Source organism: Triticum urartu, chromosome 2, assembly GCF_003073215.2.
Source record: "Triticum urartu cultivar G1812 chromosome 2, Tu2.1, whole genome shotgun sequence".
Classification (NCBI taxonomy): domain Eukaryota; kingdom Viridiplantae; phylum Streptophyta; class Magnoliopsida; order Poales; family Poaceae; genus Triticum; species Triticum urartu.
Genome location: NC_053023.1, coordinates 656,000,158 through 656,014,013, shown reverse-complemented (window position 1 = coordinate 656,014,013; position 13,856 = coordinate 656,000,158).

The window sequence follows — 13,856 nt, the reverse complement described above, 5'->3', positions numbered from 1 at the left end:
GAATTCTCTAAAGTCTCTCTCTTTATCAAGAGAGCCCTGGCCGGACTACGGTCAGCAAGGTTGGGATACGGATGATGAAGAAATTCAAAACCCACCCACCACCCACTTCGTAGCCACTGTCGACGACTTAACCGACATGCTTGACTTCGACTCCGAAGACATCGACGGCATGGACGACGATGCAGGAGACAAACAAGAACCAGCACCTGTAGGGCGTTGGAAGGCCACCTCGTCATATGACATATATATGGTGGACACTCCAAAGGATGGAGATGGCGATGGAACAGCGGTGGACGATACCTCTAAGAAACAGCCCAAGCGCCGGCGTCAGTGGCGCCGCTCTAAATCCCGCCAAAGCAAAAACGGTGATTCCGGCACGGGAGATAATACTACTCCGGATAGCGCCGAAGAACACCCCCTCCGATAAAATTCGCACAGGAGGACAGAGAAGCCAGCCCTCATGAGAGGGCGGCGGACCAAGAGGTTGAGGACGATAATTATACGCCTCCCTCCAAAGACGAGGCAAGTCTCGACGATGACGAGTTCGTCGTGCCAGAGGATCTTGCCGAACAAGAGCGTTTTAAACGCAGGCTCATGGCCACGGCAAGCAGCCTCAAGAAAAAGCGGCAACAACTTAGAGCTGATCAGGATTTGCTAGCTGATAGATGGACTGAAGTCCTTGCGGCCGAAGAGTATGAACTCGAACGCCCCTCCAAGAGTTACCCAAAGCGCAGGCTACTACCCCGACTAGAGGAGGAAGAACCTACATCACCAGCACATGACATGGCCGACCAGCCACCTCATGGCCGCGACAGAGAGGCCTCTTGGCCCTCCACTCAAGCCATGCCCCGGCACCGCGTCAAGCATACTAAGGCATGGGAAAATGCGCCCGACCTGCGCGACATCCTGGAGGACAAGGCAAAGCAAACAAGATCGATCTACGGATCGCGCAGGCGCCCCACGGCACATGACGGTGATCGTCACTCCGGACGCAATGAATCCGGCCGGGATGAACTCAACAGACAAAGCTCCTTCGAGCTGCGTCGTGATATAGCCCAATACAGAGGCGCCGCACACCCACTATGCTTCACAGATGAAGTAATGGATCATAAAATCCCTGAGGGCTTCAAACCCGTAAACATCGAATCGTACGATGGCACAACAGATCCTGCAGTATGGATCGAGGATTATCTCCTTCATATCCACATGGCCCGCGGCGATGATCTACACGCCATCAAATACCTCCCACTCAATCTTAAGGGACCGGCCCGGCATTGGCTTAACAGCTTGCCAGCAAACTCAATCGGTTCTTGGGAGGACCTGGAAGCCGCATTCCTTGACAACTTCCATGGCAATTATGTGCGACCACCGGACGCCGATGACCTAAGCCACATAATTCAGCAGCCAGAAGAATCGGCCAGGAAATTCTGGACACGGTTCCTAACAAAGAAAAATCAGATAGTCCACTGTCCGGATGCAGAGGCCTTAGCGGCCTTTAAGCATAATATCTGTGACGAGTGGCTGGCCCGGCACCTGGGGCAGGAAAAGCCGAAATCTATGGCAGCCCTCACGACACTCATGACCCGCTTTTGCGCGGGAGAAGACAGCTGGCTAGCTCGCAGTAACAACTTAACCAAGAACACTGGTAATTCGAATACCAAGGATAAAAGTGGCAGGTCGTGTCGGAACAAACAAAAGCGCCGCGTTAACAGTGACAGCAACGAGGATACGGCAGTTAATGCCGGATTCCGAGGCTACAAATCCGGTCAACGGAAACAGCCATTCAAAAGAAAAACTCAGGGCCCGTCCAGTTTGGACCGAATACTCGACCGCTTGTGCCAGATACATGGCACCCCGAAAAGCTAGCCAATCACACCAATAGGGATTGTTGGGTGTTCAAGTAGGCAGGCAAGTTAAGAGCCGAAAACAAAGACAAGGGGCTACATAGCGATGACGAGGAGGAGCCCAGGCCGCCGAACAACAGTGGACAGAAGGGATTTCCCCCGCAAGTGCGGACGGTGAACATGATATATGCAACCCACATCCCCAAGAGAGAGCGGAAGCGTGCGTTACGGGACGTATATGCGATGGAGTCGGTCGCACCAAAGTTCAACCCATGGACCTCCTGCCCGATCACCTTTGATCGAAGGGACCACCCCACTAGCATCCATCATGGCGGCTTCGCCGCATTGGTTCTAGACCCAATCATTGATGGATTTCATCTCACAAGAGTCCTCATGGACGGCGGCAGTAGCCTGAACCTGCTTTACCAGGATACAGTGCGAAAGATGGGCATAGATCCCTCGAGGATCAAGCCCACCAAAACAACCTTTAAAGGCGTCATACCAGGTGTAGAAGCCAACTGTACAGGCTCAGTTACACTGGAAGTGGTCTTCGGATCTCCGGATAACTTCCGAAGCGAGGAGTTAATCTTCGACATAGTCCCGTTCCGTAGTGGCTATCACGCACTGCTCAGGCGAACCGCATTCGCAAAATTCAACGCGGTACCGCACTATGCATACCTCAAGCTCAAGATGCCAGGCCCTAGAGGAGTAATCACGGTCAATGGGAACACTGAACGCTCCCTCCAAACGAAGGAGCACACGGCAGCGCTCGCAGCAGAAGTACAAAGCAGCCTCTCTAGGCAGTTCTCCAGTTCGGCCTTCAAAAAGCCAGACACTGTCAAGCGCGCCCGGAGTACCCTACAACAAGACCGTCTGGCATGTTCCGAGCTAGCGTAGCAATGCGGCCCCAACCCTAGCCCTCGCGATATAGCGAAACCAGCGCTTCGCGTACATAACTACGCTCTTGAAATACCATGGGCGCAGGGGAAGGGGCACTATCACGGCATGCCCGAAATACGGCTTGAACCACACCAGGGGCTGCCGGACTCCTTCTTTTTTTCTCTTACTCTCAGGACTCCATACTTCAGAAGACCCGTTCGGCAATTCAACTGCCGCACAAACGATGCAAGATCCAGGGAAGCAGACGAGCCACGCCGCATTATGGAACTCCCAGGTGGTCTCTATTGCGAGCAGTATACCTGTTTTTTAATACAATTCCGCGGCCTGCCCCTGGCCAGGACATGTTAAATAGTCCAATTTATTTTGCTTATCGCACTATTTGTATCGTTCCGCTTTCATAGCAGCCTTTCTATAAACAATGCATAGCTTTTTGTCTATTTTTTGCATTACCCTCTTTATATATATATATGTTTATTAATAACATGCTGCATCCGTACACTGTGGTACGGCAAAATACGCCAGGGGCTTCAGTACCCATCAATATGGCGTGAGAAGTCCGTCCACTTTCACAAGTGCGGCACCCCGAACTTATAGCACTATATGCATCGGCTCCGAATCATGATTTGGGTCAATAGTTGGGTTTTCCCGGCTCCTATGTTTTGTTGCCTTACGTTCCGCTATATCGACTAAGGTAGCACTAGGAGAACCACTGCGATTGTGCCCCAGTTGAGCTGGGCCGAGCACCTCAGTGGAGAAAGCTAAAACTGACTGTCATGATGAGGCGAGAGACCGGTCACTGTTCGAGAGGTTTTTCAAGTCCTTAAAGGCTTATGCCGCTTCGAGCGAGGAACCGGCTTTGTCTGGCCAAGCCGTGGATAGCGCCCCGAACTCGGTCTTCCGAATACTAGGGGCTTCGCCGAAATTTAAAATTATAGAGTTCTATGGCTAAGTGAGAGTATTCAAGCATTATAGTCTGATTGCCTTGTTCATTGTGCTGACCGCCTCCCTCGACGGACCCAATCATGGGAAAAAGAGCGCTCAGGTTTATCCCGAACACCCCAGCACTAGTGGCATGGGGACAGAAGCCGACGACTGGCCATCTCTCAATTTTTTGATAAAAGGCCGCACAAAAAGTAATATTTTAAATTCAAGCATTGCTTAGCGCATATGAACAAGTTTTCAGCACACAGGATAACACGAGCGAGTTCATTCAAAAATTACATCCTTGGTACATTCATCCACCACAAGGCGGGCACCAGCAAGAACATCCTTGTAATAGTTCTCGGGCTTGCGATGCTCCTTCCCCGGCGGCGGCCCGTCCTTCACAAGCTTCTCACCGTCCAGCTTACCCCAGTGCACCTTTGCACGGGCAAGGGCCCTACGGGCACCTTCGATGCAGACGGAGCGCTTGATGACCTCGAGCCTTGGACAAGCCTCCACCAGCCGCCGCACCAGACCGAAGTAGCTCCCAGGCAGGGCCTCTCCGGGCCATAGCCGAACTATGAAGCCCTTCAGGGCCTGTTCGGCCGCCTTGTGGAGCTCGATCAGCTGCTTCAGCTGGTCGCTCAAGGGCACAGGGTGTCTGGCCTCAGCGTACTGAGACCAGAACACCTTCTTTGTCGAGCTGCCTTCCTCGGCTCGGTAGAATGCGGTGGCATCGGATACGCTGCGGGGAAGATCTGAGAATGCCCCTGGAGAGCTCCGGATTCGGGTAAGTAACAAGTAGTTTACTTTTATATGTCTGCTTTGCATATAGAATGCCTTACCCGCCGCTATCTTTTTCACCGCATCCAATTCTTGGAGGGCCTTCTGGGCTTCAGCCTTGGCAGATTTGGCAGTTTTAACGGCCGTAGCAAGCTCGGACGCTCGCGTCTTTGAGTCGAGCTCCAAACTCTCATGTTTTTGCATGAGAACCTGAAGCTCTTGCCGCACCTCGCCAACCTGCGCCTCAAATTTCTCCCGCTCGGCGCGCTCCGTGGCCGCTTTCTTCTCGGCCTCGGACAGTGCCTGCTTGAGGGTCGCCACCTCAGTTGTGGCCCCTACAATAAGTAGTATACTCCTGTCATTTTTTGCAATTGCGCCTTCCTATAGGCATTTTTTCTATAAGGTATCTCTTACCTTCTTTCTCCTCGAGCTGCCGTTTGGCAAGGCCGAACTCTTGCTCGGTCCGCTTGAGGCCCTGCTTCAGGGCACCCACCTTCGCAGTCAGTGCGACGGTGGCCAGCAGCGAAGCCTGCATACGTATATTGACTCCTTTTTAGTTAGACTCCTACGATATTTAATAGATCCTCTATTCGGCTTTTCTTTCCAAACGCCAAAAAGAGCATCAGGGGCTACTGTCTATATGGTCATATTTTTACATATTTTTACTTACCTCGAAGCCTGTTAGAAGGCTACCACAAGCTTCATTCAGTCCGCTTTTGGCGGACCGTACCTTCTGGACCACCGTACTCATGATGGCACGGTGCTCCTCGTCGATGGAGGCGCCCTTAAGCTCCTCCAGCAGATTGTCCGGCGCTTCCGGTTGGACGGAGGACGCCGGCTCAGTAGGCTTGCTCCTCTTGGCAGGAGTTCGCCTACCGCGGTCCGGAACCGTTGATGATTCTGGCGCAGTGTCCGGCTTAAAGCCGTACTTGGAGCCCAGGGGGGTCTTGTCCCCTTCACTCCTGGAGTCCGGGAGGTCGCCTCGCGGCTCCTCCTGGACCACCTCCTCTCGCCCCGGGGCTTGTCGCGACGCCACTTTAGCGTCATCCGCAGCACAGGGGGAAGCAGCGGGCGGAACTGAATTCACATCCGATGAATCCAGGGAGCCGCTCGACGACTCGTCGAGCCCGTCGTTGGGCGGACTACATGGCTATATCCGACGTTAGGGAAAGCTGTGCAACAAAAGGAATATCCGAGTTACTCTGGTATCCGAACACTTACGATCTCGTCGGACGCTTGGCCCTGTCCGGCCACTCCTCTTCGTCCTCGTCGGCGTCGGGGACGTAGTCCGGCGGAGGGGTTTTCCTCTTCTTGGACCCCTCGGCTTCCCCTACTGGGGCGGCCTTCCTCTTCTCTCCTCCCCCCACTGGAGGGGGAGAGGTTTCTTCTTCCTCCTCCTCATTTTCACGGGAGGAATGCGTCTCGGACTCGTCGGACGACGAGTCCGACACCACCATATGCCGGGAACTCTTTCGAGTCCCCATGGCCTTCTTCTTCTTGGCCTTCTTCTCCGGCACCACATAAGGTGCCGGAACCAGCAGCTTCTCTAGCCGAGCAGGGGCTGGGTCTTCGGGCAAGGGAGCCGGACAGTTAATCTGTCCGGACTTCTCCCGCCAATCCTGTCAAAGGTGAGGGAGTTTAGATCCTGCATAGAGTCAAACTATGAAAAAACATAACATCCTGTAAAAGATGGAAATATCTTACCTCGCCAGCAGGACGCTGCGAGCTGAATCCGCGGTCTTCGGAGGCGGATGTGGGAGCCTCGGCGCCTTTGGTTAGCCCCCTCCAGACATCTTCGTACGTCGTGTCGAAGAGCCTGCTTAGAGTTCGGTGCTGCGCCGGGTTGAACTCCCACAAATTGAAGTCCCGTTCTTGACACGGAAGGATCCAGCGGACGAGCATGACCTGGATTACGTTGACAAGCTTGAGCTGCTTGTTCACCAGGGACTGGATGCATTTTTGCAGTCCGGTCAACTCTTCTTCGTCGCCCCACGACAAGCTCGTCTCCTTCCAGGACGTGAGCCGCGTAGGGGGTCCGGATCGGAATTCAGGGGCTGCGATCCACTTCGGATCGCGTGGCTCGATGATGTAAAACCACCCTGACTGCCACCCCTTCAAGGTCTCCACAAAGGAGCCCTCGAGCCATAGGATGTTGGAAATTTTGCCCGCCATGGCACCTCCGCACTCCGCCTGGTTGCCGCGCACCACCTTTGGCTTGACGTTGAAGGTCTTGAGCCAGAGGCCGAAATGGGGGCGGATGCAGAGGAAAGCCTCGCACACGACGATAAACGCCGAGATATTGAGGATGAAGTTCGGGGCCAGATCGTGGAAATCTAGGCCATAGTAGAACATGAGCCCGCGGACAAATGGGTGGAGAGGAAAACCCAGTCGACGGAGGAAGTGGGGAAGAAATACTACCCTCTCATGGGGCCTTGGGGTGGGGAGAAGCTGCCCCTCCTCAGGAAGCCGGTGCGCGATGTCTTTGGACAAGTATCCGGCCTTCCTTAACCTTTTGACATGGCCCTCTGTGATGGAGGAGACCATCCACTTGCCTCCCGCTCCGGACATTGTTGGAGAGGGTTGAGGTAGGAAGTGCGGGCTTGGGCGCTGGAGCTCGGGTGCGCAGAAGATGGGTTGGCAAAGGAGGAAGAAGGCGTAGGTAAAAAGGTGGATCCTTATCCCCTTATATGGGCGGATGCGACTATGCGTCCCCACCAGCCTAGTAAAACTCGCTTGCCTCCCAAGCGCCGTGATAAGTGCCGCGGTTGGGTTACCCACGTCCATATTAACGAGAATCCCGTAAACAAAGGGGACACGATCTCTGCTTTGACAAGACGTGCCAAGGAAACCGCCTCGCAAAACACGCTGAGGTGGAGAAGTGAAAACAATTCGAATAAAGGCTTGGTCGTAGTGTGATGTCATGCTGCGGAATACATCAGCAGATTAGATTTGTGTTAATATTATTCTCTCTATGGCAATACGTGGAAGCTTATTTTGCAGAGCCGGACACTACTCTTGGTGTTTACAAACTTTTATGAAGAATTTGGAGGAGGAACCCGCCTTGCAATGCCGAAGACAATCTGTGCGCCGAACTCGTCGTCATTGAAGCCTGGTTTAGGGGCTACTGAGGGAGTCCTGGATTAGGGGGTGTTTGGGTAGCCGGACTATACCTTCAGCCGGACTCCAGGACTATAAAGATACAAGATTGAAGACTCCGTCCCGTGTCCGGATGGGACTTTCCTTGGCGTGGAAGGCAAGCTTGGCGACGCGGATATTCAAGATCTCCTACCATTGTAACCGACTTTGTGTAACCCTAACCCTCTCCGGTGTCTATATAAACCGGAGGGTTTTAGTCTGTAGGACAACTTCATCATACAACAATCATACCATAGGCTAGCTTTTAGGGTTTAGCCTCCTTGATCTCGTGGTAGATCTACTCTTGTACTACCCATATCATCAATATTAATCAAGCAGGACGTAGGGTTTTACCTCCATCAAGAGGCCCGAACCTGGGTAAAACATTGTGTCCCTTGTCTCCTGTTACCATCCGGCCTAGACGCACAGTTCGGGATCCCCTACCCGAGATCCGCCGGTTTTGACACCGACACAATGTCGAAGACAATCCTGCGCGCCGGACTCATCGTCATTGAAGCCTGGTTCAGGGGCTACTGAGGGAGTCCTGGATTAGGGGGTCTCCAGACAGCCGGACTATCTCCATTGGCCGGATTGTTAGACTATGAAGATACAAGATTGGAGACTTCGTCTCGTGTCCGGATGGGACTCTACTTGGCGTGGAAGGCAAGCTAAGCAATACGGATATGGATATCTCCTCCTTTGTAACCAACCTTGTGTAACCCTAACCCTCTCCGGTGTCTATATAAACCGAAGGGATTTAGTCTGTAGCACAACAACCATAACATACAATCATACCATAGGCTAGCTTCTAGGGTTTAGCCTCTCTGATCTCGTGGTAGATCTACTCTTCTACTACCCATATCATCAATATTAATCAAGCAGGACGTAGGGTTTTACCTCCATCAAGAGGGCCCGAACCTGGGTAAAACATCGTGTCCCCTGCCTCCTGTTACCATCCGGCCTAGACGCACAGTTCGGGACCCCCTACCCGAGATCCGCCGGTTTTGATGGTTAAACCTGAGATTGGTTTGATGGTTAAACCCTCATAGACAGTACCAGGGGCTTCACGCGTGTAATCAGGGCTAGTTCGGCTCAACTTGACTTATCTTGAATTTTAATGGTTTATCTAGAATAACCAAAAAAAATTTGGCATGACAACTTTCACCTAAGTTCTTCTCTTTTGCAGATAACAATCATGCTACACCCGTCCAGGATACGGCACAACAGAGACACGGGCGTAGACGTGCAGCAGGGACCCGCTCAAAGGTTTCTTTTTAGATTAAGACCCAGCGTAAACCTTTTTTACTGTCTCTTGTTGTTCACATCCTCCGGATACTCACTACAACCGAGAAGGATGCTGGTGTTATTGGCATTTCGCCAGGTCAGAATATTGCACGTACCTGGAAACTCGGGGTTTATTATTAAGGGCATTGTCCAGCCCGGCATATGTTATAAAGACTGAAAACCTTAGGGGGTGTTCGGCATCGCGAGTTTGGCCTTATATGCATCAGCTCCGAATCATGTCTTTGGTCAAATGTTGGGTTTGCCCGGCTCCCGTGTTTTGCTACCTTACGTTCAGTTCTATCGGCTAAGGCGGCACCGGGAGAACTACTGCGATTGTGCCCTGGTTCATCCGGATGAGCACTTCAGTAGAGAAAGTCGAAAACTGACTGTCATGATAAAGCGCGAGACTGGTCAACCACTCGATGACTTAGCGGAATCTTCGGGGTTCCTCCGCATTAACGAAGGGCCGTTTCCTGGTCATGTACATACGCGCACCGTATTCGGACGAGCGCGGAGGTACGAGGGGCTATATAGTAGTCCTGCCGTCAAAATCGCTTGAAGGTGGTATTACTGTGGCTTATTTTTTTCGGGTCTATCCCCATTTTGCGGACTGTGTCCTGATATATCAGATTTAGACCACTGTCGTTGTCCATAAGGACTCGTGTGAGATGGTGTCCATTTATTATTGGGTCTAACACCAAGGCAGCCAATCCTTCATGCCGGATGCTTGTCACATGATCCCTGCGATCAAAAGTGATCGGGCAGGCTAACCAGGAGTTGAACTTAGGGGTGACGAGCTCTATGGCGCATGTGTCTAGGAGTGCATGTTTGCTTCTCCTCTTTGTCACGTGGATCATGTTTACTATTTTAACCTCTGGTGGGAATTTTTTCTGTCCCCCAGTGCTTTGCTGGGGAGGCTTGTCCTCGTCTTCACTTGGTGTCTCCCTCCCCTTGTGTTCGGCGTTTAGCTTACCGGCCTGCTTGAAGACCCAGCATTCTCTGTGGGTGTGATTTGCAGGTTTATCGGGGGTGCCATGAACCTGACATAGTTTGTCTAGAATCTTATTTAGGCTGGACGATCCATCTCTGTTGCCTTTGAAAGGCTTTTTCCCTCACCTGGTCGAGAGCCCCTGAATCCGGCGTTGACCGCCGTATTATCTGGGCTGTCTTCTTTATTTCGACGCTTGATTTTACTGCGTCGTGGTTTTCCATTGTCATCCCTGACTTCGGATGTGCTTGGGTCGCTGGTGCTACTGCGGGCTAACCAGCTATCTTCGCCCGTGCAAAAGCGGGTCATGAGGCTTGTCAGGGCTGCCATTGTTCTCGGTTTTTCTTGGCCGGGGTGTCTTGCGAGCCATTCGTCTCGGACGCTGTGTTTGAAAGCTACTAAGGCCTTGGCGTCCGGGCAGTCGATGATTTGGTTCTTCTTAGTGAGAAACCAGTTCCAAAGCTTTCGGGTTGACTCTCCGGGCTGTTGAATTTTATGACTTAAGTCGTCTGCATCCGGAGGTCGGACATAGGTCCCTTGAAAATTAGCCCGAAAAGCATCCTCGAGCTCCTCCCAACTTCCAATTGAGTTTTCGGGGAGGCTTTTCAGCCAGTGTCGAGCTGGTCCTTTAAGCTTGAGGGGCAAGTACTCGATGACGTGGAGATCGTCTCCACGAGCCGTATGGATATGGAGGATAAAGTACTCAATCCAGACCCCAGGGTCTGTGGTCCCGTCATACGCCTCTATGTTCACTGGTTTGAATCCTTCTGGAAATTTGTGGTCCAGCACCTCATCGGTGAAACATAGGGGGTGTGCGGCACCCCTATATTTGGATGCATCATGGCGTTCAGACGGTTGTAGTATTCGGTTTTGATTTTGTGCCGGAGCGCGCTTCCTAGATCCATAGATGGATCTGGTCATACTGGATTTTTGGCGCAAGTCCTCACGTAGATCGTGTGTTGACTTATGTGCGGCCTTGTTAGCCGCTCTATCGTGGTCACAAGGTGGTTGATCCGGCCGATTGGCCATTTTATTTTTCAGCTGTGTGGGCTCTAAGGCCTCATCATCGAATTCAGGTAATAGCTTGCACTTTGGATAGCTCTTTGTGTGGTAACTTCCACCATACTTTTCTTCGTTGTCGAGCACTTTGTTCCACTTGTTGTTGAGCGTATTTTGTGCGGCCTTAAGCCTTTGTTTCTGCCTCTTTAGACTCCTCGCTGAGGCAATAAGCCTTCTACGGAGGTTCTCTTGTTCCAAGTGCGTTTCCGGGATGATGTGTGCATCTTCGTCCGGACTGTTTTCTTCACCAGAGAGGGGTTGATGAGGTTTATCCTCGGCGTCACCGTGTTCGGACATCGGATCCGTACTATGTTCGCCGTTTGCAGTTTCATCGTGCTCTTCCACTGGGTCAATGTGGTCGTCCTTTCCTCTGGAGTCGACTGGAGTGTTATTTTCTCTTGCCCTGTTATCGCTGTTTTTGCTATGGCGGGACTTAGAGCGGCGGCGCTGATGTCGGCGCTTGAGTTGCTTCTTGGAGGGGTCATCCTCCAATGTCTCGTCGCCATTGCCTCCTTTGGGTGTATCCACCATATATATGTCATGTGATGAAGTGGCTGTCCAGCGCCCTGTGGGCACTGGTTCCTGTTCGTCTCCTGCATCGTCGTCCATACCGTCGATGTCTTCGAAGTCGAAGTCGAGCATGTCGGTTAAATCGTCGACAGTGGCTACTGAGTGGGTGGTGGGTGGGGAGCGAATTTCTTCGTCGTCCGCATCCCATTCTAGCTGGACATAATTCGACCAAGGTTCTCCTGACAAGGAGAGAGATCTTAATGAATTTAGCACATCGCCGAAAGGCGAGTGCTGAAAGATATCCGCGGAGGTAAACTCCATGATCGGTGCCCAATCGAATTCGATGGGCGCGGATGCAGGTGGTTCGGAGCCCGTGGCCGGGGACGAATCCAATGGTTCGGCAACATGGCTCTCGTAAGGGGTAAAGTCAGTATCCGGCTCTATCGCCACTAAGTGTGCGGCCTCCATGGCGGGGTCTATTCACCCCTCCTCGGATGGCGCAATTTGCTCCGGATTGAAGGCCGGAGTAGTTGCAGGTGTGATCTCCCGAACACTGTCTGACGGCAGAGCTGAATCATGCCTGTCGTGATCGTGCGGCGCACCTGACATGGGCTCGAATATGTCGAAGATCAAGTCTCCGCGGATATCGGCAATGTAATTCAAGTTTCCGAACCTAACCTGGTGGCCAGGGGCGTAGCTCTCGATCTGCTCCAGATGGTCAAGCGAGTTGGCCTGCAGTACGAAGCCGCCGAATACGAAGATCTGTCCGGGGAGGAAAACCTCACCCTGGACCGCATTGTTACCGATGATCGAAGGAGCCATCAAGCCTTACGGTGACGGCACAGTGGAACTCTCAATGAAAGCACCAATGTCGGTGTCAAAACCGGCAGATCTCGGGTAGGGGGTCCCGAACTGTGCGTCTAAGGCGGATGGTAACAGGAGGCAGGGACACGATGTTTACCCAGGTTCGGGCCCTCCCGATGGAGGTAATACCCTACGTCCTGCTTGATTGATCTTGATGATATGAGTATTACAAGAGTTGATCTACCACGAGATCGTAGAGGCTAAACCCTAGAAGCTAGCCTATGGTATGATTGTATGTTGTCCTATGGACTAAACCCTCCGGTTTATATAGACACCGGAGGGGGCTAGGGTTACACAAAGTCGGTTACAAGGGAGGAGATCTACATATCCATATTGCCAAGCTTGCCTTCCACGCCAAGGAGAGTCCCATCCAGACACGGGACGAAGTCTTCAATCTTGTATCTTCATTGTCCAACAGTCCGGCCAAAGGATATAGTCCGGCTTTCCGGAGACCCCCTAATCCAGGACTCCCTCGGTACGCGTAATGTCGGTCCGGGCCGCTTCATCCAACAATACCGCCGAACCAAAGTATAACATGCTGGTAAGCAGTATGACTTGTATCGTCCACAACTCACTTGTGTTCTACTCGTGCATATAATATCTACGCATAAAACCTGGCTCGGATGCCACTGTTGGGGAACGTAGAAATTTCAAAAAAAATCCTACGCACACGCAGGATCATGGTGATGCATAGCAACGAGATGGGAGAGTGTCATCCACGTACCCTCGTAGACTGTTAAGCGGAAGCGTTATGACAACGCGGTTGATGTAGTCGTATGTCTTCACGATCGACCGATCCTCAGTACCGAACGTACGGCACCTCCACGTTTAGCACACGTTCAGCTCGGTGACGTCCCGCGAACTCACGATCCAGTAGAGCTCGGGGAAGAGTTTCATCAGCACGACAGCGTGATGACGATGTTGATGAATCTACCGTGATAGGGCTTCGCCTAAGCACCGCTACAGTATGACCGAGGTGGATTATGGTGGAGGGGGGCACCGCACACGGCTGGGAGAGATCTTTGTGATCAACTTGTGTGTCTAGAGGTGCCCCCTGCCCCTGTATATAAAGGAGCACGGGGGAGGCCAGCCGGCCCTTGTTGGTGCGCCAAGAGGAGGAATCCTCCTCCTAGTAGGAGTAGGATTCCCCTCTTTCCTACTCCTACTAGGAGGGGAAAGGAAGGAAGAGAAAGAGAAGGAAAGGGGGGCGCCGCCCCCCTCTCTCCTAGTCCAATTCGGACAGAGGGGAGGGGGCGCGCTGCCTGCCATAGGCCGGCCCCTCTCTCTCTTTCCCTTATGGCCCAACAAGGCCCATTAGCCCCCGGGGGGTTCCGGTAACCCCTCCGGTACTCCGGTAAAATCCCGATTTTACCCAGAACTTCTCCGATGTCCAAATGTAGGCTTCCAATATATCAATCTTCATGTCTCGACCATTTTGAGACTCCTCGTCATGTCCGCGATCATATCCGGGACTCCGAACTACCTTCGGTACATCAAAACATATAAACTCATAAAACTGATCGTCACAGAACTTTAAGCGTGCGGACCCTACGGGTTGGAGAACTATG